We start from the raw sequence: 22,330 nt of genomic DNA on the forward strand, positions 1-22,330 counted from the left end.
TAGAGCCTCTCAGCATGTAAGAGTTTCTCTGGGAAAAGTAAGCCATGCAGCATGCACACAGCAGCCCACACCCACGTGGGGAGCCAGACTTCTCCAGTCCAGCTGCTTGTTACTGCTCTTCATCATCTATACACATGAAACCTAGAAGTCAGGGTTCTTTCAGAACCCTGGCATGTGTCTCAAGTTCTACTCTGCAGAACATTTCACCTAAGCACGACTAAGCAAGATTTGCTGTTCTTTTCCTCTCCCTTAACCTTTATTCAATGGTGCTAACAAATTCAAAAACAGCCAAAAGTGGGCTGGTAGAAGGAAATAGAGGAAAAACAAGTTCAAATGAGAGTAGTTGGTTCCTTACCCCTCTAAAAAGTTATTCTCTCAATGAGTGTAAATATTGATACTAAATGACTTTACACTCATTCACTGCACCTTACCTGGCATCTTCCCTCAGAGACCTCAACTGACATTTCAAAAAGTGATACCCACAGATCTGTACAGGATTCCTATTGCTGCCCTTTCTCAGAGAAAGATCCCAAGATGGAAAGATTTAAACATAAGAGAGACACGGCAGATCAGAAAATCATCTTCAATCAAGTGAACTTTCTAAGTCAGCCTAGGCTGTCCCAGAGTGGATTTCAGTTTTGACTGAAATTTTCTTACCAACTTAGAGAAGAATAAGCAGGGGAACTAGGGAAAGCAGTCTGCCTCCTCTATTTATGTGAAATTAGGGCACCAACCTCTGACTGTTGTGCAGAGGTATCCGGAATGCCAGGGAACTCCCAGAAGGAGTTCGTCTGTAAAGAAAGATATACTTACCTTGGCCAAGGCGTGAAAAGAGTTCTCTTTGCAGAACTTGCAACTTAAAGGCTAATTTGGTGCTTGATACACAGAAGACAATCACTCAATAAATGCCGTTGACTGATTGACTGCAAATAACTTGAAAAGCAGTCTGAATGCTACTGGAATTGATTTCTTAACCCTTTTCATCCTGTCTTCGGGTTAGCGGTTGAAGCATCATCCTCAGGGATTCTGTTTTAAAGAACAGAGTCATTGTGGATTCTTTTAGATCCTTAATATGCCTTATAATTTTATTGACCTCAAAGGCTTGGGGTCAGTCCACTTAGATGACTAATGTAAATGGAGGAGTCATGCTTTCTAAGATTTAAAACAATTCTGCTTCAAACTGGGGTGACAGTCACCACCAAGTACACAGAGAACTAAACCACCCTTCTACTTCCAACTGATGTTCTGGCTGCCCTGGTAAGTAGAAGATTCCTGAAAGCACAGAGGTGTGCTCACTTTCTCTTCCTACAAGCCTTAATCTGTCACCTCTAATTTTTAAATATGTCAGGCAACATAACCAGAAAAATAACATTATAACCTCACACCCTCTTTTGTCTGTTAAAGTGGATTCTGTCTTTGTGACCTTTCTTGCGTAGAAACAGGGTGGTGTGTGAAAGGGAGAATTAGAAGTTATTAAAATGAGCTGAATAGATTTACACTGTTAATGACAGAGAACTGTTGGCCAGTGAGTGCAGACTACACATAGAAGATGAGATGGGAGGGAAAGAACAGGAGCAACCAGGGCAGGATTGGAAAGAATTTTTTAGAAGGTAAAGAGAGATGAGTTCAGATAAGAGAAGAGGGAGTTATTTGGGTAATTGTCATGTTCATGAGTTGCTGAGAAAGAGAGCAAGAGGGAAAGAGATTTCAATAGGCTTGTTCTGTATTAAGAATGCTTTGCAAAATTATTCATAATATTTAAATTGCTTTTCAAATATCGTTGTTGGATGTCAGCCTGATGTTCCTGTGAATGCCACACTGTGCTAAACCTGGGCCACCAGGGAGCTTGGCTTTGTATGAATTAAAGAGGTTGTTACGGTTTTGTCCAAATCTACTCTCATCAGTTGGAAATGTATTTAAATGCATCATGTGGTTTTACTTCTCTCAACATTGGCTAAAAGGAGGCTCCTCCTTAAGTATTATTTCCATAGAATCTGAGTGTTGTTCAGGACTTTAGAATAACTCAAATCTAGTCCTAATAGACTTGATTTTTTTTTAACTGAAGGAGAAAACTTCTGTGATTTCTAAAGGTTTTATTGATTAATTTAAAACTTGGATATGTACTTTATCTCTTTATCTATTTGTGTGATAGGCTTTATTCAAATCCCCAAACTCTCAAGTTATTAATTCATTCTCTTTTTTTGGTCACAGCTTTATTGAGATAAAATTCACATACCATGTAATATAGAGTGTATGATTAAATTGTTTTTGGTATATTTACAGTTGGGCAACCATCACCCCAATCAGTTTTAGAACATTTTCGTTACTCCAAAAAGAAAACCAGACCCTTTAGTTATCATTCCACAGCCACTCCATTGCCCCCACCCACAGGCAACCACAAATCTACTTTTTGTCTCTATAAATTGACCGATTCTGGACATTTCATATAAGAGTAATCATAATATGTTGTCCTTCATGACTGATATCTTTCACTTAGCACAATGTTTTCAATGTTCATTCATGCTGTAGCATGTATTAGTAATTTGTATGTACCTTTTTGGCCAAATAATATTTCATTGTATGGGTATACCACTTTTGTTTATTCATTCATCAGCTCATGGACAGTTGGGTTGTTTCCACCTTTTGACTATTTCAGCACTTATGAATAATGCTGCTATGAACATTCATGTATGTGTTTTTATGTAGATACATGTTTCATTTCTCTTGGGAATATACCTAATAGAACTGGAATTGCAGGGTTATATGGTAACTCTGCGTTTAACTTTTTGAGGAATTTTCAGAATGCTTCCAAAGTGGCCATGCCATTTCACATTCCCATTAGCAGTTTATGAGGGTTCCAATTTCTCCACATCCTCACCAACACTTGTATTTATCTGACTTTTTTTATTATAGCCATCTTTGTTGGTATGAAGTGGTATCTCATTGTGTCATTGTGGTTTTGATTTGTATTTCCATGATGACCAATGGTGCCAAGCATCTTTTTGTTTGCTATTGGCCATTTGTATATCCTCTTTGGAGAAATGTTTATATAGATTATTTGACTGTTATTTATTTGGGAAATTTTTTTCTTATTCTTGACTTGTAAGAATTTTTTATATATTCTGATGTAACTCCCTTATCAGATACATGATTTGCAAAATTTTTTCCCATTCTGTGGGTTGTCTTTTCAGTTTCTTGATAGTGTTCTTTGGAACACAGACGTTTTTAATCTTGATGAATTTAATTTATCTATTTTTTTTTTTTCTCTTTGGTTTCTTGTGCTTTTGGTCTACTAAGAAACTTGCTAATTCCAAGGTCAGGAAGATTTACATCTGTTTTTTTTCTAAGAGTATTATAAAATTAGCTCTTACCTTTAGTCATTTGATCCATTTTGAATTAATGTTATAAACAGTGTGAGGCAGGGCTCCAACTTCATTCTTTGGCACATGCATATCTAATTATCCCAGTACCATTTGTTGAAGACTATTATTAATTAAATGGTCTTCACACCTTTGTTGAAAATCTATTGACCATAGATGCATAGGTTTATTTCTGGACTCTCAATTCTACTCCATTGATCTATAGACCTATAATTATGCCAGGACTATACTGTCTTGATTACCACTGGTTTATAGTAAGTTTTGAAATCAGAAAGCCTGAATCTCCTACTGTGTTCCTCTTTTTAAACTGTTTTGGCTATTTTGGATCCCTTACAATTTCATATGAAATTTAGAATCAGTTTCTACAAAGAAGCCAGTAGGAATTCTGATAGGGATTGTGTTGAACCTGTAGACCAATTTGGAGAGGTTTGCCATCTTAACAACATTCCAATCCATGAAAATGGAATATCTTTCATTTTATTGAGAGCTTCTTTAATTTTTTTCAACAATATTTTGTAGTTTCCAGAGTATAAACTTTGCATTTCTTCTGCTAAATTTATTCTTAAGTATTTTATTCTTTTTGATGCTATTGTAAACGTTTTCATTTCACTTCATTTTCAGATTGTTCATTGCAAATGTATAAGAATATGATTAATATAAGTGTATAAGAACATGATTAATATTTACATAGTGATCTTAAATTCTGAACCATTGCTGAACTCATTTATTAATTCTAATAGTTTTTTAGTGGGTTCCTTAGAATTTTCTATATACAAGATCAGATTATCTGTAAATAGAGAGAGTTTTACTTCTTCCTTTCCAATCTGGATGCCTTTTATTTCCTTTTCTTGCCAAATTGCCCTGGCTAGAACCTCCAGGATAATGTTGGATAGAAATGGTGAGAGCAGACATCCTTGAGGTTTTATTTTTCTCTCTCATCTTAAGGGGAAAGCATCTAGTCTTTCACCATTAAGTATGATATTAGCTGTGGGTTTCTTATAAATGCCCTTTATCAGGTTGAGGAAGTTCTCTTCTACTCCACATTTGTAGAGTATTATTATCATTGAAGAGTGTTGGATTTTACCAGATTCTTTTCTCTTTGGATAATCATGTGCATTTTATTTATTCTATTGATATGGTATATTACATTAATTTCAAATTTTAAACCAACATTGTATTCCTAGGATAAATCTAACTTCATCACAGTATTTGTATCATCCTTTGTATATGTTGCTGGATTCAGTTTGCTAGTATTTTGTTGAAATTTTTCATCTGTATTCATAAGAGATGTTGGTCTGTAGTTTTCTTGTGATGTTTTTGGTTTTGGCATCAGGATGGTAATGGCTTCATAAAATGAGATAGGAAATATTCTCCCTTATTTTATTTCTTGTAAGAGTTTGTAAAGACTTGGAATTAATTCTTCTGTAAATATTTCGTAGTGGTTAATTCATTTTTATTCGTATACATTTGTCCAGGGCCTACTAGGTACAAAGCACCTTCCTAGGCACTGGGGATACAGCAGTAAATAAGTTTCTGCCCCTAAAAGGCTAACATTTTTTGCCAGTTTTTGTTTAGCTAACTGAAATGGCAATATTAAGTTAATTTGTGCCCTTCCTCACATTAACTTAAGGTTTAACAAAAAAAAAAAAAGAAGTAGGAACATAAGTAAATTTAGTACTCTGATTCCTGTGGGCTCCATTTAGCATTTAGCATAAAATGACCTCTCTTTGTCTCTGTTTCTCTCTCTCTGTCACACACACATTTTCTTCTTCCCTCTCTTCCTGTCCCTCTCTTCTTTAATTCTAAGCTCTGCCCCTGATTCCTACCCTACCTCCCTATTGACGCCTACTCTCTGAATCTAATACAGGATTCTAAAAAATATGGGTACATTTTCTAAAATAATCCCTGCTACTGTGTAAACTAGCAAATGTGTCATCTTCTTTAAACTTCTCAGTTTTGAGGAGTGATGAGAATTGTATGCTCTGTGGCGCAAAGGAGGTATTCTTGGGTGTGTGGAGAGTGTCAAGGGCTTTCCCTATCACTTTAATCACTGCATTTTGACAGTTCTTACAAACATGCCTTGTTCTGGCCTTGCCTATAAAGATTTTCCTTAGGGATTGCAGGAACTTGTTTGTATTCAAAGCCAGACAACCAGATATCTGCCACAGATTCTGGGCATAGCCAAGGCTACCTGAGATCACTGAGGCAGTGAGGAACCTTTCAAATTGCATCCCCCAGCAAAAGAACATGATTTGTCCCCATCTAAAAAACAGAATTGAGTTCAACCCAAGGAAGCCACATGATCTGCTTTGACAGATTGATTTAGTGCTCTAAGTCAAGTCTATTCCAGACGGTATTATCATCAGTGTCTAACAACAGTACTGATAACTGAATCTTCAGAAGCTGACTCTGAACAAGGAGCAAATCTCTACCACTCACTGCTCTGGTGATCACAGTCATGGAACTGGTACAATTCCTTCTCTGGTAATGCATTTATTCACTGCCATCCACAAACATATGTTGACCACTTACTATGTACTCTACCAAATAATTGTAAAAATAAGCTCAGAAGAGATTCTGTTCTCCAAGAGTCCAGACTTGGTCAGGAACTCCTAGCCCCATGGAGTACAGGGTACTTGATCCCCGATTAAACCCTTCATGCCACCAGAGTATCTAGAAGAGAAAACCCCGTACAATTGCCCAGAGTTATGAGATGCATTTAAAGCTTCAATACAATGTGGCCAACATAAGACTATAAACAGAAACATTTCCAGGAAATATCTATATATTCTAGAATTCCATAATAAACATCTGGGAGCACCTCTGTGTGCCAGGCACGGTGCCAAGGTCTGGAATACAACATTAAATAAGACATAATCCCCTTCCATAGAATGGACTAGATGTAATTCAGTAACCCAAATAAGACAGCAACTCTGTCAATACTGATGAATTTCTAAAAGACCTAAAGAAAACTGTAAACCGAAGTGACTTCTGTTACAGAACACCCTAAACCCTATGCAAGGTGCAACTTACTAATTAACAATGTTCTGTAAAGACTCAAGTTCTCTGGCATTCCCCAAACCAAGTGTCAGATTACTCTCTCGATTGATCTGTTTCTTTTTTAACCTAAAGCATGACCAGAAAGACAACTTCCCCAGATCCCTGTAGCACAAGCCATTCAATATCTTATAATAAGGCAGAAAATAATGTAAAATAACCCCACCCAGGCCAAAATATATACTTAATCGGGGTTTTTTTTCCCCCTGACTTAGACCGTTAGTCCTAACATTTGCCATGTACTCACCCTGTGACGATTGTGCAGCAGTGCCGAGTGCTTGGAAAGAGCAAGGAAAATTGAGGTCTCAGTCTTGGGTGATGTCTGTGCTGGGTACATAGGATGATTCAACCCTGAATAGTGACCCTAGGAGCTTACAATCTCAGATGGGAGTGAAGATATAGCCATAATAAAATAATATTTTAGGTTGAAAATGAAGTTCTGATTCAGCTCTATTAGAGCAGAGAACTAACAAAGGAATACATAAGGTACAACCAGTATAAAAAGATCGATTTTCGTATGGTTGTAAATGTGCTTTTATTATTTGAGAATCCCATCTCATATGTGAAAAGGCTATAAGAAAAAAAAAAGATTTTAGGATATACAATATTAGCTACTCAGGAATATATACACATATTCTTAGGAATCCTGGAAGGATTGCCCCATCTGAGCTCAAGCCAGGCACAAGCTTGGCAGGAAGGGGGCTCAGAAAGGACACCTGGACCAGAAACCACATCCTCTAGAGAGGTATAGGTAGAATTATAGTTAATTAAACAGAAAAAGTATTCTACAATACTAGTGATAATTTCAGTGCAAACTCCCCCACCACTCACCACCAGCCTCTTGATCAATCCCAGGCACTCCCCCTCCCCAGTCACATTGGCCTTCTGGTTTCTGGATGTGACAATCTTCCTACGTCAGCATCTCCACACGTGTTGCTCCCTTTAACAGAATATTATTTCCCTTCTAACCCCTGGCTAACAGCTACTCATCTATCAAATCTCACATTTTGAAAACTCCTTTCTCTGAGTCTTCACTCAAAACAGAATGCCTCTGGTGGTCTTTCCAATGGCATCTTTTATACATTCACTTCACAGCATTTATCACAGTCTTTGGTTATATATATTGTTGACTAAAAAAAAAGTGCACAACGTGAGAGCTATGCGTTGTTTTATTTGGGGCCTAATGAGGACATGGCCCGGGAGACAGCCTCTCAGATGGCTCTGAGGAACTTCTCTGAAGAGGTACGGGGGAGGTCAGTATATATGTGATTTTGGTGAAGGGAGTACGTGCAATCCAGTACACATCTCGGTAGACAGTTGCTGCTAGTCACGAGGAACAGATGTCTCTGTTAAGGATCTTAGTGCTTTTCTAGGTATGAGAAGATGCAAGAAATTGGGTTCATAAAACTTTCTCCTGAAAATATCTAACTATCTGAAGGCCTGTTCTGCTAGTTTTTCCCAGAGCACAGAGTGCCTCATTCCTGATCTCCACCCTGAACAGCAACTACAGTGGCTAGTGACTTCATTCTTATAGAACCAGATGGTGAATGACATTCTTTAGTTGGCTATATATATCTTTTTTTCATCTGTCCCCTTCTACCAGACTACCTAAATGAGGGCAGGAACCACATCTGTTCACCATTCTATACCAGTACCTAATATGTAGTAGGGTGCCAAAAGATATCTGATGACGAAATAATAGGTTTGACGTGTAAGAGAAATTAAATTATTTTCATACACCACAGCTAAAACCATTTGAAAGAAGATTTTTCCAAGGCTATAAGTAAGAAAATTTTATTTCCTTTTTATAATTTTAATCTAAATTATATTCATAATATACATTAACTATAATGTACATGTCCTAAATATATGTCTTAATCATTATGCTAAGTAAAGAAATTGCCATGTCAGTAAGTATTGAGCCCTCAGTCACCAGAAGTGTCTAAAAGGAAGCAAGATGATCACTTTGATTCTGAAAATAAGGTTTGTTGAGCATCTTCTACATGGTAGTTACTTTTTAAAATGTTGAATAAATGAGATAATGTTCCTGATCTCAAGAGTACCTAGTTGAAGTGCATTCTTAGAGAAAGCATTTAGACTAGAAGATCCATAATAATCCAGATAGGAATTTGTTGATAAGCTTATTGCATTTACCTAGCAAACTCCAGTGGGACTGACCTAGAGAGTGGTCAACTGAGAGGGTGCTGTGAGAACCTTGAAACAGCATCTTCTCTGCTCCCTGGTACCTGTGAGAGCACCTGTTACACAGGCAGGAGTGGCAGATGATCTCTGAATTGAATCAAAGACACACATCTAGAATTTGGAGTCCTGTACAGTAGACACAGCTCAGATGAAGCAGTTCTGCTGAGGAGACCTGGGAGTTCAGAGAGAGTAAGCTGCCCCTGGTTGGGGAAGGTGAGGAGTAAAGAGAGGCTGCAGATAGGAGAGTGTATTAGTTTGCTAGGGCTGCCCACACAAAGTATCACAGACTGGGTGGCTTGAACAACATAAATCTATTTTCTCATGATTCTGGAGGCTAGAACTTCAAGATCAAGTTGCTGGCAAGTTTGATTTCTTCTGAGGCCTCTCTTGGCTTGTAGGTGGCCATCTTCTCTCTGTGTCCTCACATGGTCTTCCCTCTGTCTGCGTGTATGTCCTAATTTCCTCTTTTTATTAGCATACTAATCAGTTTGAGTTAGGGCTCACCCTAATGAACTCGTTTTACCTCTTTAAAGGCCTTATCTCCAAATACAATCACATTCTGAGGTTCTGGGGGTAGGACTTCAACATATGAGTTTGAGGGAGACACAATTCAGCCCATAACAGAGAGGAAGCAGAACACTGGAGACAAATCTCATTTATTTCACAATTTTCACTTTAAAATCAACTTGGTCCCTTATCCTTAGTCTTGTCAATACTAAAATGGTGCAATTTCCCAGAAAAAGCGAAGAAACCCAAAGCAGCGCTAAGCCCATACTCACGTTCATTAGGAAAGTGGAACACGACGGGCCAGTGGTTTCCGACACCTAGCTCATCCACAGAATATTTTAGGGTGGTTGTTTTCTTAAATTCAGATAATTGGGGGCCATTTGAAACCAGTTAATTAAAACTAGGAATTATTAAGGAATCTGTATTCTTTTAAATCTCCCCATAGGTTTCTAATGATTATTTTTGAGAACCACTGCTTTTGAACTTCTGGAAAAACTAAGGCCTGTTTCAGAGCAAAAGGGTGTTGTGCCCTTTCCATATTACTCCTCATTTTTTTCTTTACCCTTGAGGAAATTCCGCAGATAAATATAAGTAAAATAATTATTTGGATTGAACTTTACCATTAAGCTTTCAAATAAGCTTGAAGCTAAAGCTTAAAGAATTTATAGTCATTCATCCAATCATTTATTATACTCATTTATTTATCAGTTGTTGTGGAATATTTATTACATGCCAGGCTTGGTGCTGGATATTGGACATGGAGCAGAGGACACAACATGGTCCCTGTCCTTGGTCCTGCCCTTATATGTTTCTCTGCACAAAGTCTCAGAGGAGGGATTTTTTTTTTTGCTTCTGGCTGCTGTCTAATGTTGAAACTGGTTTTAGAACTCTCAAGGCAAAGAATGTATTTGTTGCCAGGGAGAGCAGGGGCCTTCTTCTGAAAGTTGCAACTCAGCTGGAAAGCCAGCCATAAATCATACTCAGGTTGATAGTACTCTTAAGAAATAAACTGCATCCTCGTCTTATGTGGATGGATACTGTTGTCAAAAGGACATTAATCCTATCCTCCCTTTAATTACACACCAGAACTGCATACAAGCCAACTGAGGCAATAAAGGTAGCTATGGCCCCTGGACATACTAAATTGCTTAAGTGACAGCTCTGGCTCAAACACCTTTTCCAGGATTTTTTTTTTTTTTTTTTATGCTCACAGGCAGCTATGGATCTATTCCCAGCTCAGGTCTAAGGCTAACCAACAGGCCTGATCTGCTGGCCTGAGAGTAATAGCAGGGGCACAGCATTGAGCCGAACTCCATTTCCCTGTCTGGCTTCTGCCTCCAGGGTCCCGACTGCAGCTCTCTTTGCTCCTCCCTAATGACCAGCAGGTTAAGTACATTAAGATGCTTTTGATCCTTAAAGACACCCAGCAGGTACTAAAGGGATAATGACACAAATCAGCTTTATCTGGGATATTGCTCTTTAGATAAGTCTTCCCGATAATGAGTTAGGTGGGTGCAGATTGCCTCCTCGTTTGAGACTTTATATCCTGGTCCAGCTGATGCTCACAGAGAGGAGATTTTTTTTTTTTTTTTTTGGCGGTACGTGGGCCTCTCACTGTTGTGGCCTCTCCCATTGCGGAGCACAGGCTCCAGACGCGCAGGCCCAGCGGCCATGGCTCATGGGCCCAGCCGCTCTGCGGCATGTGGGATCTTCCCGTACCGGGGCACAAACCCGTGTCCCCTGCATCGGCAGGCAAACTCTCAACCACTGCGCCACCAGGGAAACCCACAAAAAGGAGATTCTTTGGGGCTAATCAAACAGGGCTCATTCATTCTTATCTTGGCCTCGTGTTTATTGCTCAGCTCTCCCTCTGTCTTATGAAGGAAGTCCTATTTTTCCAGGACTCTATCCCAACCTACCTCTGCTTTAGAACTTGCTGAGTCTCTCTTCTCCTCCCACCACCCCTTGCAACATTGTTTTTCTTGCCTCTTTAATGTACCTACTCCCTTTACTTATATGACTGAATCCCTCCCCTCCCTAGTGTACGTAGCCTTAAACCAATGACTCCAGATGATCAGAAGTAAACACCAGAAATGCTAAGGTCTGTCCTTGCCTTGACTGAGAACTCTTTGTTTTTGGACCCTCAGTGGGCCAGAGAAAAATGGATTTCTCTTAGAGCCTGGGGGACTATGAGTGTGACTGCAGTTCACGGATGAGAGGTTCGGTCTCTTTCTAACCCTAATTTGATTCAAATACTTTCATGCTGTAGTTTAGTTGAGTGCATCTTAGTTTCTCGCATCTGGGGAGAGAATTGGGTCCTTGAGATAGGCCGGGACATTTGCTTTCAATTTACCCCAGCAGTCTCTGACAAAACCTCATCATCAGATATAAACCACTTTAAACTCCCACTAATTCTATGCAGACCCTGACTCTCAACAGTGAATTTCAAGAATAAAGAGCTGTCCTCCTATGGTATGAAATGGGGGATTATATAAAGTGCAGAGCACAATTACTAGTTATACTTATTTATTTTTATTATTTATTTATTTATTTTTTTGCGGTACGTGGGCCTCTCACTGTTGTGGCCTCTCCCGTTGCGGAGCACGGGCTCCAGACGCACAGGCTCAGCGGCCATGGCTCACGGGCCCAGCCGCTCCGCGGCATGTGGGATCTTCCCGGACCAGGGCATGAACCCATGTCCCCTGCATCGGCAGGCGGACTCTCAACCACTGCACCACCAGGGAAGCCCACTTATTTATTTTTAATCTAAGTGTTCTTTTCATTATCTGAGTGTGGGCTCAGGAAAATAATGGGGTTAAAGAGGTAAAGAGAATACAAGTGGCTAAGATTATATAATACCATTCTAATAAGGTAATAAAAAATGAAATTCCCTGGTATTTAAAATTCAGAGGGACAACTAGCAATCTCAGGATTAAACAGCTTGAGAAATTCCTTTTAGGGTTGGCGAACATGTCTGTAGACTTGGGCACCCATCTGCATTTTATTATGACATAGAATGGTTTGCTTATACATTGAGAAAATAAACTATGTCCATATGTTCCGGATGCAGGGTAAAACTGGGAAAACAAATCTGCTTATATTTGCCTTTTTGAGTGAAATGGAAGTTTTCAGTAGAGTAGCTGATTAGTTTTCAGCGTTTTCTTTTGACTTTGCATCTTTGTTTTAATCATAAAGAAAAGAGAAAGGGAAAGAAAGGAACAAAAGGAAAGTCCACTGCCCCATGAGAGAAAGATCATACGACCTTCAGAACCATTTTTTTTTTCTTGGATACATACATTTTTATACAAGGAAGCACTCCTGGGTTTGGGCTGTATTAGGAAATGTGTCCAACAACCTGGTCACTAATCAGAAAACATAGAATAAACGGTTAAGAACATGACCCATGTATTTTCAAGGTACCTTGAAAAGAAATCTCTTTAAAGATACTCATTTCTCATGGTGATTCACTATGTAGGCAATGGTCCAATGTAGCCATTCATTCTTTTTCCATGAACCATCTCTCAGCAGTGGTCAGAGCAGTAGCACTCAGTGATGTTAAGGGAGCCCTTCAGGGACTTGCCCTCTGGCTTAGGAAGTGAAAAGTCACAAGAGAATGTAATTGCCACCACAACAACCCCAACAAACCACAGAGTCTACACAAGAATAGCATTTTTCAGCCTCTAAGAGAACAGAGATTGTAAATGAAAATCTTGCTTCTCTAAGGAGAAATATACCACCTCAGGAAAAGAAGTTGAAAGTTATTAAGCAATAAGGAGCTTAGGGATCCAAATATTCCTTTCATGGAACATTTAGTCTTCATATATCTTTAATTTTCCTGCACAATTCCTTTAAGCGTTCAAATTATCAGTTCAGATGATTTTAGACAATTAACATATACATATGCTTAAAACCTTCATGTTTTTTCATTTCCCTGGGATTGTTACAGTGATTTCTTAGGACTTAAAAGAAAATCTGCTACAGATATTCAGAAAATTTTAGCAATATAAGCACCCTGATCATAAGCAGCAAGGGACAGTGTTATGATCCAAAGACTCAAGGCTTTGAGAACAGCAGACCTGGATTCCACTGAAATAATTATTTCACGTTTGCTAAGCTTTGATTTCCTATCTATAAAACAGTTTTACTTACTGGTTGACTCAAGAATTGAAAGGTATAAAGTATGCAAAGTTTGGCACGTAACATGATAAACATTAGCCATTTTCAATGAACAATTGTCAAATGACTAATAGACTTTTTATTTCTAAAATTACTAAAGAAGTTATTATTAAAGTTATAAAGTAGAAATCAAAATGTAAATAATCACTCCACACATGCCTTTTTCAGGAATGTTACAAATATTTACAACAAGAATAACCTATAACAGCAATGGTATCAGCAACACATCACTGACAAAGTTTTAATATTTAAGATTTAAGCAAATTTCTATTTTAATAAATTAGATCAGGGTGGTGTTGCCTGCTTTTCTCACTTAAACAAATTGTGGTAAAAACTGTTCAAAAAGAGAAAACATAACGTAGATACAAAAGTAACCATTTTTTGCCTCTTTTGAACTGTTGTGATTGCTTAGCAGCTACCTATTTCCATTAGTTTTATAACTGTTTCCCATGCTTTGTTGGGAAACAAGGACTCACAGGACTTGACTGGGAGTTACTCAGAATATCAGCAATCCCCACCAGTGACTAGAAAGATTATGTGATGGTGATGACAATAATAATTGATAATTATTAAGTAGATCATCTAATTTAAGAGTCACAATGGCTTTATGAGGAGGTATCGTTATTGTTACTATTCCAATTTTACAGGTGAAGAAACAGCCAAAAGAACCTAAATGACTTGCTTAAGATCTCACAGCTAGAAAGTGATGATCCATAGACGTAAACCCAAGTAGGTTTCCGAAGCCATATCTTTCCTCTACTGTGCCTCTGAGCCGCTGGAGCTCACCATGATGGATACAATCTTTGGAACTCCTTGTCTTAACTTGTCAAATGAGATCTTTGGACTAGCTTAAGATTCTGGGATCCTAGCAAGTTCCATCATAAAAATAAAATATGTAGATAGGTGAAATGTATTGGAATTGGAATACTCCTGGGTCCTCTATCAAGTCTATCCATTGATTAGCAAGTGCTTATTGCATGGTGGCGGCCTTGAGCTGGGTCCTGGGGAATGCTCCTAGTTCAGGTCTTTAGCATCTGCTTAGAAATAACCATCTTGGGCTTCCCTGGTGGCGCAGTGGTTGGGAGTCCGCCTGCCAATGCAGGGGACGTGGGTTCATGCCCCGGTCCAGGAGGATCCCATGTGCCGCGGAGCGGCTGGGCCCGTGAACCCTGCCCGCTGGGCCTGCACGTCCGGAGCCTGTGCTCCGCAATGGGAGAGGCCACAGCAGTAAGAAGCCCGCGTACCAAAAAAAAAAAAAAAAAAGAAAGAAATAACCATCTTACTACTATCCTGCAAATTAGAAGTTGCTTGGAGATAATTTCGGAAGCATCCTCATGCCATCAAACAATTAGGTACTCAGATCTCCAATGTTAGAAAAGAATTTTTAAAAACATGACCATGTTCTTTAAAATAAAAAGCTTGGATAGTTATCAACTGATGTCTGATGTCAGTTTAGGTAGACACCTACTCCAAGCTGCCCTGCTCTGAATCATTTTGAAGCAAACTTAAGATACTAAAGCATTTCATTTGTAAGTATTTCAGCATGTGATAAGGGGTCAAGAAAAAACCCACAGACTGTATCTCATTATCACACTTAAAAATAATAACATTAATATCATCAAATATTCAATCAATATTCAGTTTTCTCTGGCTCCTAATTTTTAATAGTTTATTTGAATAACATATTCTTCTTTATAGTAATTATAGGTCATAATTTTCCAAAGTGCCTTCCCTGAGAAACTGATGTTATACAATTTTTAAAAGACATTTTGTAGGCCAGTAAATTTAGCAAACACTGAATTAAACAAAGTTAAACAAATTTCTTTACTGCAGGACCTTCCTAAGCCTTCAATATGCTAACGTGCATTGAGGCCTTTGAAAAGAAGGATCTGGTGTGCAGTTTTACCAAATATGTTGGAACCTTGATCTCTTTTCTCTGATACACATCTTAGGAAATACTGCTAGGGGTAAGTCACTTAATTTTTCTGTCAATTTTCTTTCCCCTTTGTGAAATTTAATGGAGCTTCTTTTTGTACTCCTAGAAATCTTAATGGGAATCAATATGGTCACTACAAAGCCTGAATTCTGTTAACTAAGTGAATTCCAGGACTATGGTCATTAATAGAGGTAGCATGTGGACACAGCAATGACCACCACATGTTTGGAAACAAAAGTTTAATATATGCTGGACTGATATAGGGTCAGAATACATACACTAGCAAAGGTGTAGAAAATGTAAACCAACACTGTTCTTGGAACTCAGAGCATGAGGTCAGACTCTCTGATAAATAGAAGCTGTTCTATATCAGGAAAACAGACCATTCTTGCTTTACAACAATGTCCACTGTGGCAACACTTTCCAAAAACTAATAGAACCCAGTGTATGAGAAAGGAGTTTTGTAGCACAAGGGGTTAGAGATAAGTCATTGAGAAATACAGATTCAATTTGGGGACAAAAGAATAACCAGGACATTTTATCAGTTTGCAGGAATAACAACACAGAACCTTTGAAATTAGGAGTCTCCAAGAGGTTTGAGATGTGCTATCTGTCTTTGAATGAGGAAAGGCCACATAGATTTATCTAGTTCAAGCACTTACTTTTCTGTTTCCCCTAAGGCACATGTTATATTTCTAGCATTCACTCCATAATCCTAAAAACAATACTGTAGAGAAAAAAATGACTCTTGTTTCCAAGTGAAGAAAGCTGCACTGGCAGAGGACAATTCTTTTCCATCTCCTGGCAAATAAGGGTCAGGAAAAGAATGGAAAGCTGAGAAGAGTATTAGATTAGGATTGCTCTTAGTTGGCCCAGGTGATCCTGATGCTTTTGTAAAATCCCCAGGAACTCACCCTCCACCAGGGCTAGTCTTAGAAATGCCCCTTATGTATTGGAATGGTGCATATATGCCAAGAACATTTCCCCCAAGATCTCTGTCTTTTAGGACAATTAAGAGTTCATTACCTCAGGGGTTATGTTTTGTTTCAGGATGTTACTTAGCTGACTTGCTTAGGCTTAGGCAGTAGCAGCAATCAACATGAGTGATGCTAATTGGGATGCTGGTTGATTCCTGTTTTCTTTTGCAATAACCACTCTGGGAGCAAAGTTTAAAAAGCTGTTTTTTGCTGGTAGCCATCAGGAACATGGCTGCAATTACTACCCACTCATTTTCCAAACTAGAGCTATAAAGAGTGAAGGATGTCATACGTATCTCCTTTCTCTTCAGCAACACTTTCGGGACTGCTAGTCTGTGCAAGTTCCTCCATTGCCTCCTGATTAGTGATTAGGCATCTGTACTGAGGCATCATTGCCAGAAACCTTCAAGGTTCTGGGCACTGGGCTTGGTACAGGAGCTAGACGGGTACAGATTGGGCCCTGGACCTTCAGGGTTTGCAGTCTAATTGCAGAGACAAAGCTAAAATCATAAATCATGGAGCTTTTAATCTCTTTTCTTTCCAACTTTTTATTATGAAAAATGTCAACAGTCACAAAAGCTGAAACAGTAACATATAGTGAGCACCCATAGACATATTCATCACCTGTATTTAAAAACTCACATCTTCCATTACATTACTTACTTGCATTATCTGTGTGTGTGTGTGTGTGTGTGTGTGTGTGTGTATGTATGTGTGAGAGAGAGAGAAATTGGAGAGATTGTTGAACAACTTGAAAGAAGTTGCAGATATCATGACACTTAAAGTCCCTAAATAATTCAGCTGCATCTCTTAAAAATAAGAACATTCTCCTCCTATTTAACTATAATATTAATACCATATCTAAGAAATTTTACAATAATTCCCTAATACTATCTAATATCCATTTAAATATCCCAACTTATTCCAAAAATGTCTCTTAGAGCTGATTTTTGTTGTTGTTCTAAGCAGGATCTAATTAAGATTTACACATTAGATTTGGTTGTTATGTTTCTTTAGTATCTTTTAATCTAAAATAGCCTCCATCATCCTTCTTTTTTAAAGGACGTTGACTCACTGAATTTTTGAAGAGATCAATTAGAGAATGTCTCACTTTCTGGATTTGTCTGATTGCTTCCTCATGGTATCCGTTAACTCTTTTCTCTGTCAATGTTTCCTGTAAACTGAAAGTTAGGCCTAAGGCTTTACTGAACATGTTTGACAAAACTTCATATTTTCATACATTGCTCAAGGGAATGTAAGATGGTGCAGCCACTTTGGAAAACAGTCTGGCAGTTCCTTAAAACATTAAATGTATTAGGAACAAGGCAAGAATGGCCACTCTCAACATTCCCTTTCACCGTTGTGCGAGAAACCCTAGTTAATGAAATAAGAAAACGGAATTAAAAGTATACAGACTTGGAAGAAAGAAATAAAAGTGTCTTTGTTTTCAAATGACATAATCATCTATGTAGAAAATCCAAGAGAGTTAACAAAACACAAACAAACAAAAAAACACCCTCCTGGAACTAATAAGCAGTTACAGCAAAGTTGCAGTATATAAAGTTAATATACAAAAGTACAAAAGTCTGTTGTTTCCCTATACACCAGCAATGGGACAAGTGGAATTGGAAATTAAAAACACATTATTTACATTATTACCCCCCCAAAAAGAAACAAGTATAAATCTAACAAAATATGTATATGATCTATATGCAAATGTATATGATCTGTATACAAAACTCTGATGAATTAAATCAAAGAAAAACTAAATAAATGGAGATATATTTCATGTTCATGGATAGGAAGACTCGATATTTTCAAGATGTCAGGTCTTTCTAAATTGATTTATAGATTCAATGAAATCCCAGTCAAAATCACAGCAAGTTATTTAGTGGCTATCAACAAACTGATTCTAAAGTTTATATAGAGAAGCAAAAGCCCAAGAATAATGAACACAATATTGAAGGAGAATAACAAAATTGGAGAATTAATGCTACTCAACTTAAAGACTTACTATAAAGCTATAGTAATCAAGACAGTGTGGTATTGGTGACAGACCAGACAAATATATCAATGGAACAGAATAGAGAGCCCAGAAGTAGACCCACATAAATATAGTCAACTGACCTTTGACAAAAGAGCAAAGACAACACCATGGAGCAAAGATAGTCTTTTCAACAAATGATGCTGGAACAACTGAATATTTGCATGTAAAAAAATGAATCTAGACACAGACCTTACATACTTCAAAAAAATTAACTCAAAATCAATTTTAGACCTAAATGTAAAACACAAAACTATAAAACTCCTAGAAGATAATAAGAACAAACTAGATGACCTTGGGTATGGTGATAGCTTTTTAAGTACAACACCAAAGCCATGATTCATAAAAGAAATAATTGATAAGCTGTACTTCATTAAAATTAAAAACTTCTGCTTCACGAAAAAACAATGTCAAGAGAATGAGAAGACAAGCCAGAGACTGGGAGAAAATATTTACAAAAAATACTTCTATCAAAGGACTGTTATCCCAAATCTACGAAGAACTCTTAAAAATCAACAAGAAAACAAACAACCCAATTAAAAAATGGTACAAAGACCTTAACAGTCACCACACCGAAGAAGATATACAGATAGCAAATAAGCATATGAAAAGATGTTCCTCCTCATATGTCATAAGGGAAATGCAAATTAAAATAATAAGGTCTCACTACATACCTATTAGAATGGCCAAAATCAAGAACACTGACAACACCAAATGTTGTTGAGGTTATGGAGCAAGAGAAACTCTCATTCATTGTTGGTGGGAATGCAAAATTGTATGGCCACTTGGAAAGACAGTTTGGCAGTTTCTTATAAAACTAAATGTACTCCTTAACATGCAATCCAGCAATTGTGCTCCTCGGTAACCAAAGGGGTTGAAAACATATGTCCGCACAAAAACCTACACAGGGATGTCTATAGACGCTTTATTCATAATTGCCCAAAACTGGAAACAACCTAAATGTCTTTCAGTAGGTGAGTGGATAAATAAACTGTGGTGTATCCAGACAATGGAATATTATTCAGCACTAAGAAGAAATGAACTATCCAGCCGTGAAAAGACATGGAGGAACTTTAAATGCATATTACTAAGTGATAAAAGCCAATCTGAAAAGGCTACATACTGTATTATTCCAACTATGTGACATTCTGGAAAAGGCAAAATTATGGAGAAAGTAAAAAAAAAACAGTGGTGGCAAGGTGTGGGGTGGAAGGGAAGAATGAATAGGTGGAGCACGGAGGACTTTCAGGGCAGTGAAAATACTCTGTATGATACCATATAATGGATACATGTCCAAACCCACAGAATGTACAACACCAAGAGTGAACCTTAATGTAAACTGAGGACTTTGGGTGATTACGATGTGTCAATGTAGGTTCCTTAGTTGTGACAAATGTACCACTTTAGTGGGTATGTTGATGAGGGGCAAGGGAACACTATGCATGTGTGGTGGCAAGGGGTATATGGGAAATCTCTAGACATTCCTCTCAGTTTTGTGAACCTAAAACTGCTCTAAAAAACAAAGTCTTTTTTAAAAAAAATTGTAATAATATACAATATTAACAGAATAAAAGAGAAAAATAAAAATATTTTTTCACTCAAAAAGAAATATTTTTATGAAACACAGAGTTACCATATGATCCAGCAATTACACTTTGAGGTATACAGCCAAGAGAGAATTGAAAAAATATGTCCACATAAAAATTTGTACACGTAGCAGCAATATTTATAATAAACAAAAAACAGAAACAACCCACGTGTCCATCAACTGATAGATAAATAAAATGCAGTACATTTCATTCCATACAATAGGATATTATTAAACCATAAAATGAATGGAATACTGATATGTGAATGAACCTTGAAAACATACTACATGAAAGAAATCAGTCACAAAGGACTGTATGTTATGTTATTTTATTTATATGAATGTCCAGAATAAGCAATCTACACAAACATAAAGTAGATTAGTGGTTGCCTAGGAATGGGGGCAGGAGAAGTAGGATATGTGAATGACTGTTAATGGGTATAGAGCTTCTTTTTGGGACGATGGAAATGTTCTAAAATTCGATTCTAATGATGGCTGTACAATTCTATAAATACAAGAAAAGCATCCAACTGAACACTTTAAATGGGTGAATTATCTGGTATGTGAATTACATCTCAGTAAGGCTGTTAGAAAAGAAAGAAAACTTCATAGATGGTGTTGTGTGCATTTTTTATTGCATCACATCATGAGGCTCATAAATTTTAGTTTTTCCCTCAGTCAATGATGCTCACTTTGACCTCTTGGTTAAGATGGTGGCCTCGGATCTCTCCAGAGTAATGGTATACTTTCTCTTTGCAAACAGGAAGTAATCTGTGGGGTGATAGAGTAAAAGCACACAGACAGCCTGCTCCCGGAAACTTTCTCAGCTAACATTTTAGCATATATGAGGAACCTTACCTGAATCAACAACGCCACTGGGCATTGCCAGATAGCCAACACTGCTTTCTACAGATTCCAAGGCCCACATGGCTTGACGGGCTTTGCAGCATCACTAGGCAAGTTGTGGTACAACAGGGACTGGAACCCAGGCCTTCTTTTTTCTAATCCAGTGCTCATGCCATTGCCTCAGGCTATTGTTCACTTGTGTGTGAAGAAAGCTTCTGGTGCAGTGAGGGCTAGGAAAGTGCTAAATGAGGAGTACTGCAAGGACCCTGGATCAAAAATTATTGCCTCACAACAGGGAGGGAATCCAGGAAGACTTCTTGAAAGATGTTGGACTTGCTGTGGGTCCTAAAGGCTAATTAGGGGTACACAGAATGATTCCAGGCTAGGGCATAGCACAAGTGAAGACACCTTCCCCCTCAACAGGAACAGCTTAAGCACAAAGAGGAAAAACATTGTTGGTGAGCAGAATTGCAATTAATAATAGCCTAGGGCTAAAGGGCATGAGATCTAGAGCCAAATTGCTGAGCTATGCCACTGACTACCTAAGCAACCCTGGGCAAGTTATGTACGCTCTCAGTGCCTGGATTCCTTGGCTATAAAAATAGAATCATAGTAATAACAACCTCACTGGATTTTTGTGAGAATTAAATAAGATTAAGAACAATTCCTGGCAGTAGTGAGTCCTCAAAAATATTGGCTATCATTACATTCCACAAAATGTTTGGATAGCAATTTGTAAAGAATAGGAGTGTTGCAGAGGCTTACAACAGCCAACTGCCTTTCACTCTGCAAATATGGCATTCTCCTGCTCAGAAGGCACCCAGGAGGACTGCTACTGCAAGAGGCAAGGTGGACAATAGAGAAAGAAGTTAAGATTGAAACCAGGAAATCTGGTTTGTAATCTCACATCTACCACCGACAACTGGATGATCCGGGGCAAGTCCCCACTTCTCTAAGCCTCAGTCTCTACAATGGCAAAATGGAGATGTTTGACTAGTTTACATCCCAAGGCCCTTTCCACCTCTTTAACTGTGGGATTCTAGGCGTCTTCGGTGGGTACCACAGCCAGTCCATTTTGCTCAGGTCTGCTAGGGTGATATAGAATTGGATCTTAGAATTGTAAAGCATTGCTTCCCTGAAGTCGAATTGGCACCTGTCAAAGCACTGAAGGTTACCCAAGGTCACCTCCATTTATCCATTTATCAAGAGGGAGTTTAAAGGGAGCCACCTGAATTAATCCATACCACAGTGAGTATGTAAGCTTTTAGGTAGTTACTATTATTATGTCACATGTGGCTCATTGTGTTGATATCACAAAAGTTATGTTAACTTCCATTAGTTTGTTTTCTATTTCTTACTCTATCTGAAACTTATCAAAAAGAATGTTTGGTCAGAAAACACAATTTGTGTGGAAAAACTGTAAATCTTTGGTTGCATGAAGGTCCCTTTGATGCTAATCGGTATGCAGTATGAATCATGTCTAAATATACGTGTTATATTTATGATTGAGAGATAGGTAGAAAACTGTATATTTAGTGTATAATCAAGTAGACATTCCATATACAATATTTTCCCTCTTTACACTGTCCAAGACTTTGTAAGCATTCAATCAGCAGA

This window comes from Pseudorca crassidens, chromosome 2 (assembly GCF_039906515.1).
Source record: "Pseudorca crassidens isolate mPseCra1 chromosome 2, mPseCra1.hap1, whole genome shotgun sequence".
Classification (NCBI taxonomy): domain Eukaryota; kingdom Metazoa; phylum Chordata; class Mammalia; order Artiodactyla; family Delphinidae; genus Pseudorca; species Pseudorca crassidens.